Consider the following 15,002-nt stretch of genomic DNA (forward strand, 5'->3'; position numbering starts at 1 on the left):
GGGGATTTGGTCTTGGTCAAGCTGTTGTTATTTCAGAACAAAAAAAAAAAAAAAAGGAGGCGAAGAACTAATCTGTCTAAAAGAAAAATGTCTGCTGGCATGAGAGACACTGCTGGCATTCAGGCGTCGGGGGCTGCGATTAATCAGGCTCCGAGTCGCGCCCAGAGTGTGGCTGAGTTGAGCCAGTTCCTGGAAAGGAAAGGGAAAAGCTCGACAGTGGCACAGAGCTGCCAAATCCCACATGGCACGTGGGAGCCAGCCTGGTAACCCCCACCCAGGGTGCCTCAGCAGTTGTAGAGCAGGTGCCCAGGGGTGTGAATCACCTCATGCCACTTCTATTTTGGGGGGAAAAGGCACAATTTCCCCAGAGGCAGAGCTATGGTTCAAGGAAAGCCCAACCTGCTGCTTGAGTGCTAAAAGAGGCTTTAAAAGAACTCCAACAGTTTTGCAGTAAAATTACTCGGTTTTATGTCACAGCTGTAACAGGAGCAAAGGTGATTAACAGTAAACTCTGGAGAAAATGAAGGATTTTTTTTTTAGGTCTGAATTTTTTGAGACTAATTATCAATTTGTTGATATCCTTTCAAAATAATTATGAATTTTACACAGTACCAGATCTCTGGTCACAAGAGAGGATTCCAGTCAAAGGGAAATGACTCATGGCTGCCTGTGGTTGAAATTAATGAGATGTTTATCTGGAAATATTCTTGTCAGTGGCTTTTCCTTGTATTCCAAGTCAGGACAACTGCTTGGAAATCATTGCTGAGGACAGCGGTGCCCTCACTGTGGTGGCTGCAGGGAGTGGAGGATCAGCTCTGGTAAGTGGAGGATCAGAGGAGTGGTGGGGTTTAAGGCCAAGAAACCTCTGTCAGAGTGTTCCAGCAGACCTGCTGCAGAAAGCAGCCTGTGATAACCCCACAAGTGTTATTTATTGAGGACAGAAGAGAGAAAGGAGATGACGGGGAAAACCGTCAGCTGTGAGACCTTGGGATGGGGCTCGTTCTTTTTTTAAATTTTTCTTTGCCTGTGAACAGAAAGCCCTTTCACATCATGCATTATACTTTCTGTAAGCAGCAGCTCTTCCAGGAGATTTAAATAGACATGGAAGAGAAATCCTTCCCCTGCCTGTGCCTGGGGTTACCCCGCGCGTCATCTTCCCGGGAGAGAAACAGCAGCGGCCGTGTGAGCAGAAGGCTGTGCTTTCTGGATTGCTTCAAAGCCCTGCTCTGCCAACCAGATTATTGATCAAGAGGAAACGTCGGCGTTTCAGAAGCTTCCCCAAAAAGGCACGGAGCCTACTCGGCTCCCGTGCGTCACTGGGGATGTTTCTATCCGTGGATTTTCCGGCGTGTTTAACACAGCCGGGTCGTCCAGGAGGGACCCTGGCAGAATCTCCCTGCCGAGTGACTCACACTCGCACATCATGGGAATATGGGTTGACTTCAACATACTGCACTTTTCAACTCTGATTCACGCCACCCCAGGAGAGTAAATAAGGCAACTCCACACACATCTCGGCCGTGACAAGTTGCCTTCCCACTGAAAAGGTGTCAGGGCAAATGACGCTGCCAGGGAATGGTGTCACCTATAACTTAGCCAGCCACTTCCTAAATAGGGCAAAATGTCTCTTTGCACACAAGTCCCATTACAGCCTGGGGTACCTGCCCTCTTGCATGTTCCAGGAGGTCTTTACTAAACCGAAGATGCTGGGCTGACTCCAATGAGTTTTTTTGGCAGTTTTTTTCCTAAAGCCTGGGGGCATTTATTAGCAGTCTGGGGTTGTCACTTCTCAGGCAGATTGTTTCTCCACAGATCACTTCAGAAGGGTGATTCAAAAAAGCAAAGAGCCTCGCTCATCTGGATGATTCCCACATGCAGAGTAAGCCAGGTCACTGCTGCAGAAGGTGTTACTTGATGCGTTTTGCACCATAGAGACAAAAGTCAGGACCAGATTTTTTAAAAGGGATCTAAATGAATTATGTATCTGAAATCAGTTGTTTGGGGAAAAACTCCATTACTGGTACCTGGATGGTGGTGAGTCACCAAATTACATCCTCAGGTAGGGGAAAGGGGTAGCTGGATAACTAGATGTCTAGTTGCCTGTTAAACCAGCAAAGAAATCCAGCTGAAAAGCCTCATGTACCAGTCAGATGATTTTTTCAGTACAATTTCACTTCAATCCTGGCTTGCAGGTTAGCCAAGAAAGCCCATGGAAAGTGCCCAGGTGCTCCTTTCAGCTCTCATTCAGCCTCTGCAGGCAGCGGCAGCCCCTGTCCCGGGTCAGCTCTGGCAGCTCCTGCCAGCACATGGCACTGCAAACCCAGTGACTCAGCATGAATATCTTGGCAGAAATTATCAAAAGAAGGAAGCCTTAGACACCTCCTGATAGCAGATTGTGGATTTGTGCTTTTTATTTAGCCTGATCTGTCATTAAGACCATGTAGCTCTTGGTCTGTGCCTGGAGGCAGCTGGATTACAGGTGATTTTTCTGATTGCAGGTTGCTGATGTGAAGAGGTGAATGTGTTCTTGGGCAGGTTAGCCAAATGGAGGGGCAGAAGCTATTGAATAAGCATTAAGTGAACTGGGGGTTTAATTCCCAGTGAAAGCCAGCTCCTCCAGTTCTTTTCTCCCTGAGGCTTTAATAAAAGTCTCAGTCTTATCCTCAAACCTGCAAGAGAGAAATAACCCCAGCAGCATAATTAGCGCATGCTATGCCACCTCTTACAGTGCTGTAATACTGTCTTTCTTTCAAAATAAATAAATAAATAAAGAACCCCCCCTCATTTGATTACATGTTCTGTTCTTTCCTTCAGCCTTGTCAACATGAAGCACAGAGATTGCCTAATCTGTTCTCGTTATTCAATTATGTGACTGCGGTAGCAGCGCTGGCTTCTGGCTGTATCCCATCACGGCTGGCACCACATTCCTGCCCAGCCTCCAAGCACTTCAGACTCAGGTGGGTAAGGGAAGTGTGTCCCTGCATTTGGAATGTGTCCTCACATTCTCTGCCCACCAGGTGCTGCAAGTGGTCAGCAAACACCGGAGTAAGGACGTGACTTGGATCCAGCTGAGGGCTCGGTGAGTGGAGTGCTGGGTCCCCAGCATCCAGGTTCGTGGCTCAGGGGGATGTCAGCCAAGCCCTTGAGGAGGAGGCAAGTGGAGGCGTTGGATGCCCACACCCTCCCTGGCACGGCTGCTCCCTGGGTGTGCAAGCTGGGATTTGTGCTCTGGCATCCTCCCTGTGCTCCCGGGATTGCTCCCGGCCCTGGGGTGCAGGGCAGCCAGGCTACACAGTGTGCTGGGGCTGGGTCCAGCTGCTGGGTGCTGGCAGCTCCCAGTGGGAGCTGAGCTCCAGCCCTGGCACAAGTCCTCCTCTGGCCAGCCAACCTCTCCTGCCCTCAGGGGACAGCTGCAGCCCACATGTATCTGGGGGTGGTGTCTTAATCCAGCCGCTTAAAAAACCCAATTAAAAAGTGCTTTCGCTAAAATGCTGCTCAAGGAAGGACAGAGAAGCCCAGCTGTATGGCTCAACAGCACAGAGGATTGTTGAGCTTCAGTGATGTTATACCAGATGAATTTATCCTCTCAGCCTTAGTCAAACTGTCTGCATACCTGGTCCCTAAATCACTGTCTTTATTGTCTTGTTATTTATCTGTCTCCCTCACAGAGCTATTAAAGTCCAGGGATTAAGAACATAAAATGTCTCTCCAAGACAGAGTCTGTGCCCTCTGCTGTTGACAGTTTCCCCATGTGAGCCCTCTGCGGCGTAGCTGTGTACACCAGAGAAGGAAATAAGAAGAACTTGGTCCCCATGGCTTAAACCCTGAGACACAAGGTGCTTTTCTTCCTCTGCCACTTGCAACGAAATGAATCACCATCAGGACGGCATCTTCTGTGTGAGGTTGGTGTAGCTCTGGGAAATGGTCCCTGGCAGAGTAATGGAGGTTTGATGGGGCTTAGAAAGAGCCACTTGCATCAATAGCTTTGCACAAGCACTTCGGTTCTCTATAGTTTTCATTAAGTAAAGACCTGCAGAGGCACAGAGTGATGCATTTTCTACTGAGTCAGTCCCCTTTGACTGCATCTGAGCAGCTTTGCCTTGGGGGTAACACAGACCTTGTGGGGCTCCTGCTCTGAGGCTGAATTCTTCCAGCACTAGGACTGTAACAGGGACTGTAGCTGTAACCAGGACTGCAACTGGGAGAACTTTGAAAAAGAAGGGAATTCAGCTGGAATTTGGTGCTTGTGTTTCTTAGGCTTTGAGCATTCCCACCTAAATTCACAGGGTGCTGAAGGATAAGGTGCCTGTTTTCCTCTGTTCTCATTTCGTTTGCTTTGTTTGGGCCCTGTCATAGCAGCTCTTGGGCCCAGGCCCAGCACTTAGCAGCAGTAGCACAGGAATTGATTTCAGCAGAAGCAGACAATTTCCTAAATTATTAATGTTAATAGTGGACAAACCACAGGACACAAGCAAAAATATACAGAACAAAGAGCTGAAGAAAAGCAAGAGGATGGCAGCCGGAACCATCAGGGCAATGAGAGACAGAACAGGGAGAGATGTCCCAGGTGACTGGGACCAAGATGGAGCACACACGAAAAAGGTTTTGGGAAAATCCAAAAGCAAAGCAGTGAACCCCTTGGAGATGTTCCCAATTGCTATGGATACATTCACTGTTATTATCAGGGTTTTATAACCAGCAACAAGCAGCTCACACTCAGAAATTTGTGCGTGACAAAAAATATGTGCCCCATGCCTGTATCAGAAACCAGCTGGGGGGCAGGGGACACTACTGTGTTGTCCCCATCCGCTGTGTGGGGTTAGTCCTTGAGGTTGCCTGGTCCATACCACACTGGGTAGGTCGCTGGCAGCCTGCCTGGCGCGTCCTAGTTGTGTTTCTCAGAACCCCTTCGTGTTTTCAGCTGATTTGCTTTGACATCAGCAGCCGGCAAGAAGTTCTCTGTGTCGGGGTGCGTGGGAGTGCTATGTGACACCTTAATCATGCTAAACAGGAACACACATTCAGATTTCCTCGGCGTTTCAAAGAAATGTGATTTCCTTTGTGCTGCAAAGAAAGACTTGACTTGATTGCGGCTCTCTGTGGAGATCAGCCCTGGTGGCTGTGAATTAGGGTGCCAGGATCTCATTCAGGGAAAGAAAGGGAGAGAAAACACACTGGGCTTCGGAGCTGCAACCACCAGGGTTAAATTTCTTGCTGGTAACTGGGGGTCATTTTGAGGAGAGCTGTTTAATTTAATTGGTCAATTTATCAATAAATCAGATTTTGTTCAGAAATAAAAATCTGTATACAGTCAAAGTATCAGGAAATATCATATTGAATCCCAACTTTGGAAATATTTGTTAGTCATTTAGCACAGGCATTAGAACCTAAAATCCAAATGAGTGACTCACTTGTTAACTTATTTCTCCTCCCTGTATGGGTAATGAACCATTCCAATCCCAGTGAAAACTCAGCTAGGGATGTGTATAAATCAGTACAGATATGACTGAGCATTTGCTGACCCAGATGAGATGAAATAATGGCAGGGAAGGGTTGTGAGAGCCCTCCTAGCACAGGGCCGGGTAAAGAGTGATGATGATGATGATGTAGGGCGGGATTTTTTAGCTGGTGTTATTTGTGGTATGTGGCAATGCCATTGGGAAAGCTGGATTTGCTGGTGTGTTCCTCCTGCTGCCAGCCTTGCTCATCCCAATGCATAGGACTGCTTGGATGCTCAACACAAAAATGCTTTTAATTTTTTTCTGATTTGAGAGATCCCATTAAAAACACTGCATTTAGTAAATTACCACGCATGGTAGTAAGAAAAGCTCCTGTTAGATCTGATAAATGAATTTGAATGATTATGCTCAATTTAGCAAAGGGCCGTGTTCCTGCTAGATATGCACCCAAAGCTTTGGGCTGAAACGGGGTGTTGCCCAGGAACCCCTGTCAGGGGCAGTGAGGTTTGCCATGGGTTTCACCAGACATGTGATAATTGTTGCTGCCCAACAGTTTTAGTTTTCAGCACCGGATTAGCTGTTGCCTAACCCTGTTCTCATAGCGTGCAGAAAAAGTAGGTCACTCAAGACAGCAGGTATTGCTCGGTTTGGAAATCCACTTCTGCACGACACAGTTCAGCAGCTCCTCTAGAGGAAGGATCACATCTGTTGCCACCAGGCTCCTACCCAAGCTGCCACTTCAAAAGAGCAGTGACGTGCATTCTTCTCCCCAGTGTAGTGTGAGGATGCTTTTCCCTTTTCCCGGGTGGACTGCTCTGAGACAGGGAATGTGCCCTTCTATCTTCAGTGGCAATGATCTTCCTGTTTTAATTCAGAGTAATGATAGGCTCGCCTTGCTCTCTGAATTGTGGTCTGGATTTCCAGTCTCAGGCTGGGAAATGACATCTCTGCTCAAGGGCAAGGTGAATGCAGGATGAATTCCTCCTCCCATGCCTTGGTCTCTCTGCAATATCCAAAAGCCAGGCACTGCCCAGGAGCAGGATAAGCCCTGCTGAGGGGCTGCTGAGGGCCCCTGGGCTGCACAGTGGTGTCCAGGGCCCAGGGCCAGCAGGATAGTCCACCATGGGGGTGGTTGCTGGTGAAGCAGCACTGCCCTGGAAAGCAGGACAGTACAGACTGTCAGAAGCAGGGTGGGCTTGTCCTATCAGCCTCTTAAGAGGAGTTCAGCACCGGATTGACAGCACTGGATATTTTTCCATGACGAGCTGCTCTTTCCCACGGTGCTCAGGCGCTCTCCTTCGCCTTGCTCAGGGGGATTAAGGCAGATTGCAGACCCAGGCAGGAGCTTTCCACAGCCCCTTTGCTGTGTTGCCACACAGTCCCACACCCAAATGGGTTTTCTCTCCCCTCCTGCTCTTGCTGTATTTAAGCTCTTCACATTGTTGGCCCATATAACAGGAGGCAGGCCCGTGATGGCACGTTTTGGTGCAATAGCAAACAGCAAAGGGTTCTTAGTCCCTCGGCTAAAACACATCTACTTGCATCTTTGTATGGGTTGGAGGGCAGTGCTGGCATCAGGCCAGTGTCCATCACTGCTCTTTCTCCCTGGATAGAGCAAGGGGCCTCTCTCTACCCATTTGACAGAGCTTGGGGATCAGCATAATTTTAGAGCTGGGGTTAGGCAGTCACACAGAATCACCTGTGTAAAAATACAGTGCAGGGAATGTTAGCTAAGCTTCACTTAGATCACTGCAGATGTGTTATTTTGGGACACATTCATACTGTGCAGTCCTTATTCAGACAAAACTGCAATTGACGTAATTTTTTCCATAATGTTGCTTTTATTTGAAATCATATCTATACATCTTGTACAAATCAAACTAATAATAAGCATTTCCATGTCAGAATCTACTTATGGATTAATTTTGGAATTTACTTTATAGACATGATTTGACTTCAGTGGGATTTGTGTCCTTAAAAGGACTGCAGCAACAGGGGACAAATGCTAGAGAGTGGCTTTCTGTCTATAATTCAACATATTTGTTTGTGGAACCCTGAACAATATTCTAATCTTCCATCTGAAAACTGCCTTGTCACCTCTTGATTTACAGCATTTTCCTTTGCCTTTCCTCTCTACGACTCAGTCGGTATTTCTTACAAGGCAGGTATTGTCAAATCTCTTTCTTGAAACATATAATAACCACCTTTTGTATCGAACAGGCATATAAATTACTCAGCTTATATGACAGAACAGAAAATAAAGAGTTGAGAATCTGGCAGAGATGCCAAAGAGTGATGTTATTATAACCTTACTGTGAAAGATTTGCCAACAGAAAGTTATGTATCAGTGAGGTAACCAATGACAATATTCCCTTTATTACACCAAATACCAGAAAATATTATTGTAGGATGTATTTCCAGACAAATCCCAACTCTCTTATTGGGATGTTCAGTAGCCATGCTTGTGCATAACAGATGGGATTCATAACTTAAATAGACCCCAGGCATTGAAAGACACATGGTCACAGGGGCTGCGCCTGTCAGCGTTGCAGACGTATTATTCAGATCTTCTTGGGAATTTTTCCAAGATGTTTGTTTTTAAGTGGGAAATAGTGTTCCTGCAAAATTGAAATCTCACAGATTTTCAGATTTTCCTTCATGAAAATTTTACCAGGAATAGAATAGCTATTTCAAGGGAGAGTGGTCAAAATGAAACCAAATCACAGTGCTGGGCTTGGAGCATTTTCACACATTCATCCATCCATCCATCTATCCATCCATCCATCCTTGCCTGCACTGCCAACAGATGTATGGGATTTATGTTCAGATGCTTTGTCCCTCCAGTTTCTGTGAACAGGCTTGGCTCATCTTCTGGGTAGAAGCAATGCATCCATCCTGGCAGCCAGGAAACACCACGACCCTGGGCAAAGAGGCAAGAGGAAACAGAATGTACACTTGGAGGAAAAGCTGAAGATTTCAGTTTATATGGGAAAAGAAGATTATATGGTTGAGAGGCAGCTTGCAGAAAAGCACCTGTAGCTGCCTCTCCATGCCAAGCCTCTCACTCAAACTGCTCAGCCCTCTTTAAGCCTCAGAATCAAGTGCAAGAGTAATCAGGACAGCACAGCACAGACATGGAAACAGAACCCCAAAGCATGATCTAACCAGCTCTGTTCTCCTTTGCTGACTGCATCCCAAGGCAACCCTGTTACCTGGGAATGGTGGGAATGGCTAACATCACCTGCAGTAACGAGCAGCATTACCATCAGCGCTTTCCGCTTGATTTATTGGTGCCTGCAAACATCACCTGACTTTGGATGGAGGCTTGAGATCAATCTGGCTAAAGTGGAAAAAAAAAGAGCTGAAAGTCCTTGGTCGCCGTTGATTCCCGGTTGGGATTTGGTGCACGGCTCCACCTCATGGCAACTGCACAAATATGCAAGGAAAGAGTCAGAGCTGTGGTTTGGCCTCGGAGGGTGAGAAATGACAACGTTTCGAGAAATGACAACGTTTCCTTCTTTGTAAAATAATCGCTGAGTGTCACCAAATCAAACAGACTTAACCGAGACTCTGGAAATCAGGCTCAGGTACAGCCGAAATCTCAGTGTTGAGTTTTTACTGCTCAAGGCATGAAAGTCGCACACAGGCTTTGGCTGCTCTGTGTCTTTTCCCCCCCTGCATTAGTGGTGAGTATCACAGGATCATTTAGGTTGAAAAAGCCTTCTAAGATCATCGAGTCCAGCCATTAACCCAGCACTGCCAAGCCCAACACTAAATCACACCCCCAAGTGTCTACACTCCTTTTAAATGCCTCCAGGGATGGGGACTGCATGGCAGAAGTTTAAAGTGTTATGGACTCAGTAATTGAGACTTGTTTATCGTCCGATTCCTCGCAGGCTCCATATCCCGTGGGATGTCCAGCACCGATTGCAGGAGTTCCTGTGGCTGGTCCCCAGCAGCCCGAAGGCTGCCGAGGCAGGAGCCGGGGGTCTGGGGACAACTCCGGGCACCCCTCCCGAGCAGTGCCACTGTCCCCTCAGAGCCCGCACACCAGCTCCGCGTTCCTCAATCTCTGCTGCCCTCGCATGGCACGTCTAGGAAAGAAAATGAGCCCGTTTTGGGCAAATCCAAAGGCAGGGTTTGAACAGGACATCTGCCATAGTGACCACCACTGCGGGCTCCAGGCAGTTTGGCAAGTGCTGATGGTCGTGACCCTTTCTGCAGTAATAATGCTGAAACATTGATCATCGCAGCACTTGGGCACATTCAAAGCCATGTTCAGTAATAAATTGGAGCTTCTCTAAAATAGATCTTGAAATACAGACCTAACAAACCAACCCATCGATCTGCACGTGTGCAGGCAGGGAGTCCTTGCCTGCTCTTTGGTAAGTGGCTTTTTTTCCCCCTTTATAATGTCATTTTGCTCTTCACTAATGCTCTTTGTTCAAGGTTATCAGGAAGCTAATCAGCTAGACCTCCCAAGAGCAAATCATTACCTAGGAAAATATTACTCATCCTGAAGACCAAACACAGCCTCGAGCCCTGCCTTGAATAGATATTAAAGAAGGCTGTTCCAACCTGATGGTAATAATAAAAATTTCTTTTGCATTAGGGTCTTCTTACTGCTGTTACTAGTAAACACTGCATTTTATAAAATTATCAAATTATAGAGGTAACTATCAGGAAAATCTGAATTGAGCCTGTTTCTCAACTATGAGAAACTTTGATGCTCTGAGTGCAGTCAGACAGTATCCCAGCTCCATTTTTAGTTATAAATTTGTGGAGTTTTGCTTTTGTTTTATTTATTTTAGTGCAAGGCTGTTGTTACTGTTCTCCTCTCCCTGTGGTTAAATCCCAAGGTAATATTTGCAGTATGATGCACACCTGTGTGTGTGCTCTTGTAGCAATTATTAAACCTGAAGAAAACTCGATGTACAATGGATAGTAACATACAGTGTGCAAAGGACTGAACCTGCTGTCCTGTGGGATATGTGCCATATGCAAATATAGGTCACATGTGCAAGAGCAGATTTGAGAAGATAAGCTGCTAAACTGGCCTATCTCTGGGAGAAAGTCAAGCTGGCAGACTAGAACAGCTGAGCTAATAGCTAAACTGATCTTTAATCCATCTTTGTTGTAAACTACCTAAAAAGAGATCACTAGGCACTAAGCAGCTTGTGTGGATGAGTTAAATGATAAAACCTGAGAAAAATCCCTGGGAAACTGGGAAAGCCAAAATTCTGAAGCGTCAAAACTACTGGAATGGCATAATTGTATCCAGTGCAAGGAGGAAAAAAGGCAGTCTTTTTTCCTTGGTACCAGGCAAACAAAACATGTCTGGAGTTACTCTGGATTAGTTCCTTGATCTGGTTTACCATGTGCCCACTGAAATGCAGCAGCCTTGGGAAGAGAAGATGTAACTGGTGATGGTGGGATAGAAGTGTTGTGGCACAGACAGAAAGCGAGCATCTTCTCTGGTTGTTGTAAGGTTTCATAGCTGTCAGAGGGCTAGAGTAGATTTTGTGGCTGTTGGGGTGGTGAGGTAACTTTACTGATGCAGATAGATTTTTTTTTTTTATGTGTCCCCTTTGAAAGAGACCAGTCAAAAAGGTGCAGCATGAAAAGAGGCACTTAAAGCCAAGCCAGAAACTCGTACAGTTCTGCTGAGGTAGCAACATTTCTACTAAATAAATCCTGAGCAGAAAGTCTGCTAATACTGGATGTAGGCAGAGAGTGGCATTGTGGTATCACAGAAGAAGCAGCAGTGCCACAAACTGAGATGATCAGACACAGCTGAGAGGCTGAGGAGAGGTTATTCTCAGGATGGGGATCCTACCTGTGTCCAGTGTTCTGCTCATACACCCCTCCATGATAAGCTGTTACACTCCAGCTTTTGGAAATAAGTACCATTTGCCAGTGAATCTTGTGTTGCTCCTTCATCTCTGCCCTGCAGCCCCCAGGGATATGGAAGGCAGGCATATCTCTCCTCTCTCCCTGTGGACTGATGAGCCTCCCTCCTGTCCTGTAGGAACACACTGCACAAGTAATAGATCTTGGTGATGGAAACGTTTGGACTGGTACGTTTGGACTCACTGAACCACGACTGGTTTATCATTAAAAGGGATGATGGCATAGATGGCACTAGAAGAAAGCACACAGATCCTGGTATGTGTAGCAAAGCAAGTGTCAGAATGCTGACAAATATCGTGGGTGGTATTTTAACCTCCTGGGAGAGGAGAATTTTAGGAATCTGAATCATGCAAAGCTGCTCACTGGTGTTTCTGGGTCACTGGCTTGACACCAGGGCAGCCAGGAGCTCCTGGAAGGCTTGCTGAGGGCTCTAGACAGGAGGAATGGAACTTGAGCTGGAGCAAGTTTGATGTCTGAGGCTCACAGTCCACACAGCACAACCTTCCAGCTTGAGGAAATGCAGCAGGAGAGACATATAAATGTAATGTGACATATATGAATAGGAATATTACTTTGCCAGTCTCCTCCTGTGTTATATTCTCAGTGGCAGAACCTATAAATCACCAGCTCTGTTATGTTTTATTATCTGTAAGTACAGGATAGGGCCAATATTGTTGTAAAATTCAATTTATCACACTAATTCTAAACCTCAGTGCTGTAACATTGACTTTCTCTTTATTACACAATCCTTTGCCTTCAGGAAATCAGTATAGAAGATGTTAAAGTTGCCATAAACAACTGATGCTTTTAAATACATTTCTTTTCTTGATAACATGATTGTATCATATGGTGGCTGAACAAAGAGAAGTATAAATAAGTATAGTTGGCATATTGGCCTCAGAATTACAAATAGTTTTTTTCAGTGCTACACTCAAACAGATTTAGTTTCTAAATACAGCAACGTAATTTTTGATAGCACAGATTCCATCTGTGGTAAAATAATAACAGTGCTGGTTGTAATGATAATGCTGCAGTAGTGGTGTTATCTCACTGATAAATGCTATATCACAAATACTGCCTCCTGCACTCCTGAAGCAAGAAGATCTCAGCAAAGTGAAGTATCCACCTCTCCACTTTACAGCTGGGGAAACTGAGGCACAGAGGGTTTGCCCAGAGTCCCCAGGGAGCAGTTGTGGAGCTGGGGACAGAAGAGCGCAGCTGTGGCTGCCATCCCAGGAGGAAGCTTGTCCTGACATGCAAATCCCGTGCTGTGCAGAGCACCTGCCCCCTTGCAGGGACTCCGGTGAGGGGACTGGGAAGCTCACGTTGCAGTGAGATGTTCTGAGTGCCTCGAAAAAGGCTCACAGTCCCTCGGAGTGACGCTGTTCTCCCAGGATGTCTGCGCGGTGCTTTGTGAAGAAAGTTCTCCCCGTCCTCTTCGCCGTATCAACCTCCATCATATTTGCCATCCAAACAATTTGAGGACAAGTAAGGACAGAAAATGAGCAGCCAACTGCTTTCCATCGAGTGCACTGGTTTCTCCTGGACACTTTGCAAGAGTTTTGTTTAGCCCAGCTCTGGCTTCCGCCCGCAGAGATATGAACAAGCAAATGAGCCGCCGCCGCCCTCGTGTGAGGGTAAACGGCCTGACAGTGGTCACACAACGGCAGCTCAGGTCGGGGGGTTTGAAGTGTGACCTGGTGCTACAAAACCACAGCACGGCCTCAGTGATCTCCTTTGGTTTGTCATTCTGCTCTTCGCTCTCAAGGGCCTGTAAGAAACCCTACAGAAATAAGTAGTGCCTGCGTTCGGGATTTTAGGGTGTTTTTTGAACAAGTCATTGCACCTCAGGTGGTAAAAATGTGTCTGTCATTTCTTCAAAAAACATTTCCTGTAAAATCAGCTGGGATTGTTACCCTGCCTGGGCTTTCTTCTGCTCTGTGGTAACCCAGCACTTCAGTACAAGAAGTATGGTCATTTTTATCTTGTTTTTTCTTAATAGAGCATATCCAGAGAGACTGCTGATCTTCTCCACTTCGAGGGAAGACTAATTTAAAAACATCTTCATTATGCTGGTAGAACCAGCCTATCCCTCAAACATTCATCTATCTTTCCTTGGAACAGTAAAAATGAAAAGGAGGTAGAGTTGAACTAATGTGGTGCAGGGGCTCCACACACACAGGGGAGCAACCGCAGATTGCTTTCTCTTCAGCTGATCCAAATTTTTCTGCAGAGCCTGATTTTTGATAGCATGATTAAATACCATTTTTTAACAGGCCTGGGAAGGCAGCAAATTTGCTCTCAGTACACACATAAATAAAGCCATGATGTCTGAAGGTCTAAAAAATATCTGTAAAACATGTATCAGCAAGAAATAGCATTTCCAAGGCATCCTGGATCTCAACTTCTCTGCTTGAATATTTCAACAGAAATCATTTGTGAGGATTTTTTTTTAATCATCATGGATGTTTTAAAAAAGCTTGGTGGTTCTTTTCCTGTTTGCAAAGTGCTTTTGTTTTTAGTGTAACATTTCTTACTCTATTTTATTTATTTATTTTTTCATATCAACTGTGTTAGCTCTTAATGTCTTTTAAGGTGTTCATAGATGTTTTGTCACAATAGATTTTTCCCTTTTCTCTTTGTCCTCACAGGAATCAGTCGTTTGCTGGCTGGGTGGATTTTTCCTTAGCAAATTTCAAAACACACAGTGCTTTGCTTAATTACAGTGTCTCTTTTTTCAGCTTCCTCATCAGAAGATAGACCTAATAGTGTAACATGTAGATTGAATTCCAGGTATTTCAGCCAACTATGCTGTGCAAGGCCTACTCTTGTGAACTTCTGAGTGGTTCTGTTGCATTAATTTTTCATGACCATTTGTAGCAGCAAAGATTATCAGATAGTTTACTGCTAATAAGCAACAACCATGAATAGCCAAATTAAAAGCTGTTTTGTAAGTTAAAGAGCTCTACCTCCAGCTAATTCTATCTTTTTCATTACTTGCCCTATTCACAATGTCAGTTTTGGACTTGTGTTTTCAGATTTCTTTCTTGTCTTCGTGGTTCAAGCCAAGGCAGAGACAGCAAGAGGCAGATGAGGACAGCAGAAGCAGGGACAGCCTTTTATCACTGTAAGTGCTTGATGAAAATGTATGTGAAACTTCAGCTTGAAACCAATTATGCCTCAGCTCTTCACCTGTGGGAATAGAGTTAATAATCTGTCATTGTCTTCCTGTCCTGTCTTCTGCTATTATCTGTGCTACAATCCAAAGGAGCACTGGTTTTAGCTGTTTAGCATTTCTATAATAATTGCAGCCACAAATGCAAAGAATTCTACTCAAAGTGCCATTCTTCAGAGTGAAATACAGTGTTGATACCTCAGCTAACTATAGGTGAACTTGAACTTTGCATTTTTTAACTAAAAAAAAGGCTTCTTGTATGCTTTTGTTCTCTGAGAGAACCACAAAACAAAAATACCTGTCTTTTAAATACCCAGCCCCACACTTCCTGACTGACCCGGTATGAACCACTGCTGCTCTGCACACATATTTCCTCTCTTTGAACAAAAATGTAAAAAAAAATTAGCCACAGTCTGGCAATATCGTGCTTTCCCATTGACCTTATCTCTCATCTTCTG

At 45.4% G+C, this 15,002-nt stretch overlaps 1 protein-coding gene across 1 annotated transcript in view; it reads left to right on the forward strand.

Moving 5' to 3' along the window:
* Positions 1 to 15,002, forward strand: part of PLCG2 (phospholipase C gamma 2) — a 77,015-nt gene that overhangs the window by 1,372 nt on the left and 60,641 nt on the right. The window contains 5 exon segments of the mRNA XM_064670935.1: positions 737 to 818; positions 1,813 to 1,879; positions 2,815 to 2,957; positions 3,669 to 3,902; positions 14,408 to 14,496. The gene's annotated coding sequence lies outside the window, so the exon portion shown is untranslated.

The sequence above is a fragment of the Pseudopipra pipra genome, chromosome 14 (genome assembly GCF_036250125.1).
Source record: "Pseudopipra pipra isolate bDixPip1 chromosome 14, bDixPip1.hap1, whole genome shotgun sequence".
NCBI lineage: Eukaryota > Metazoa > Chordata > Aves > Passeriformes > Pipridae > Pseudopipra > Pseudopipra pipra.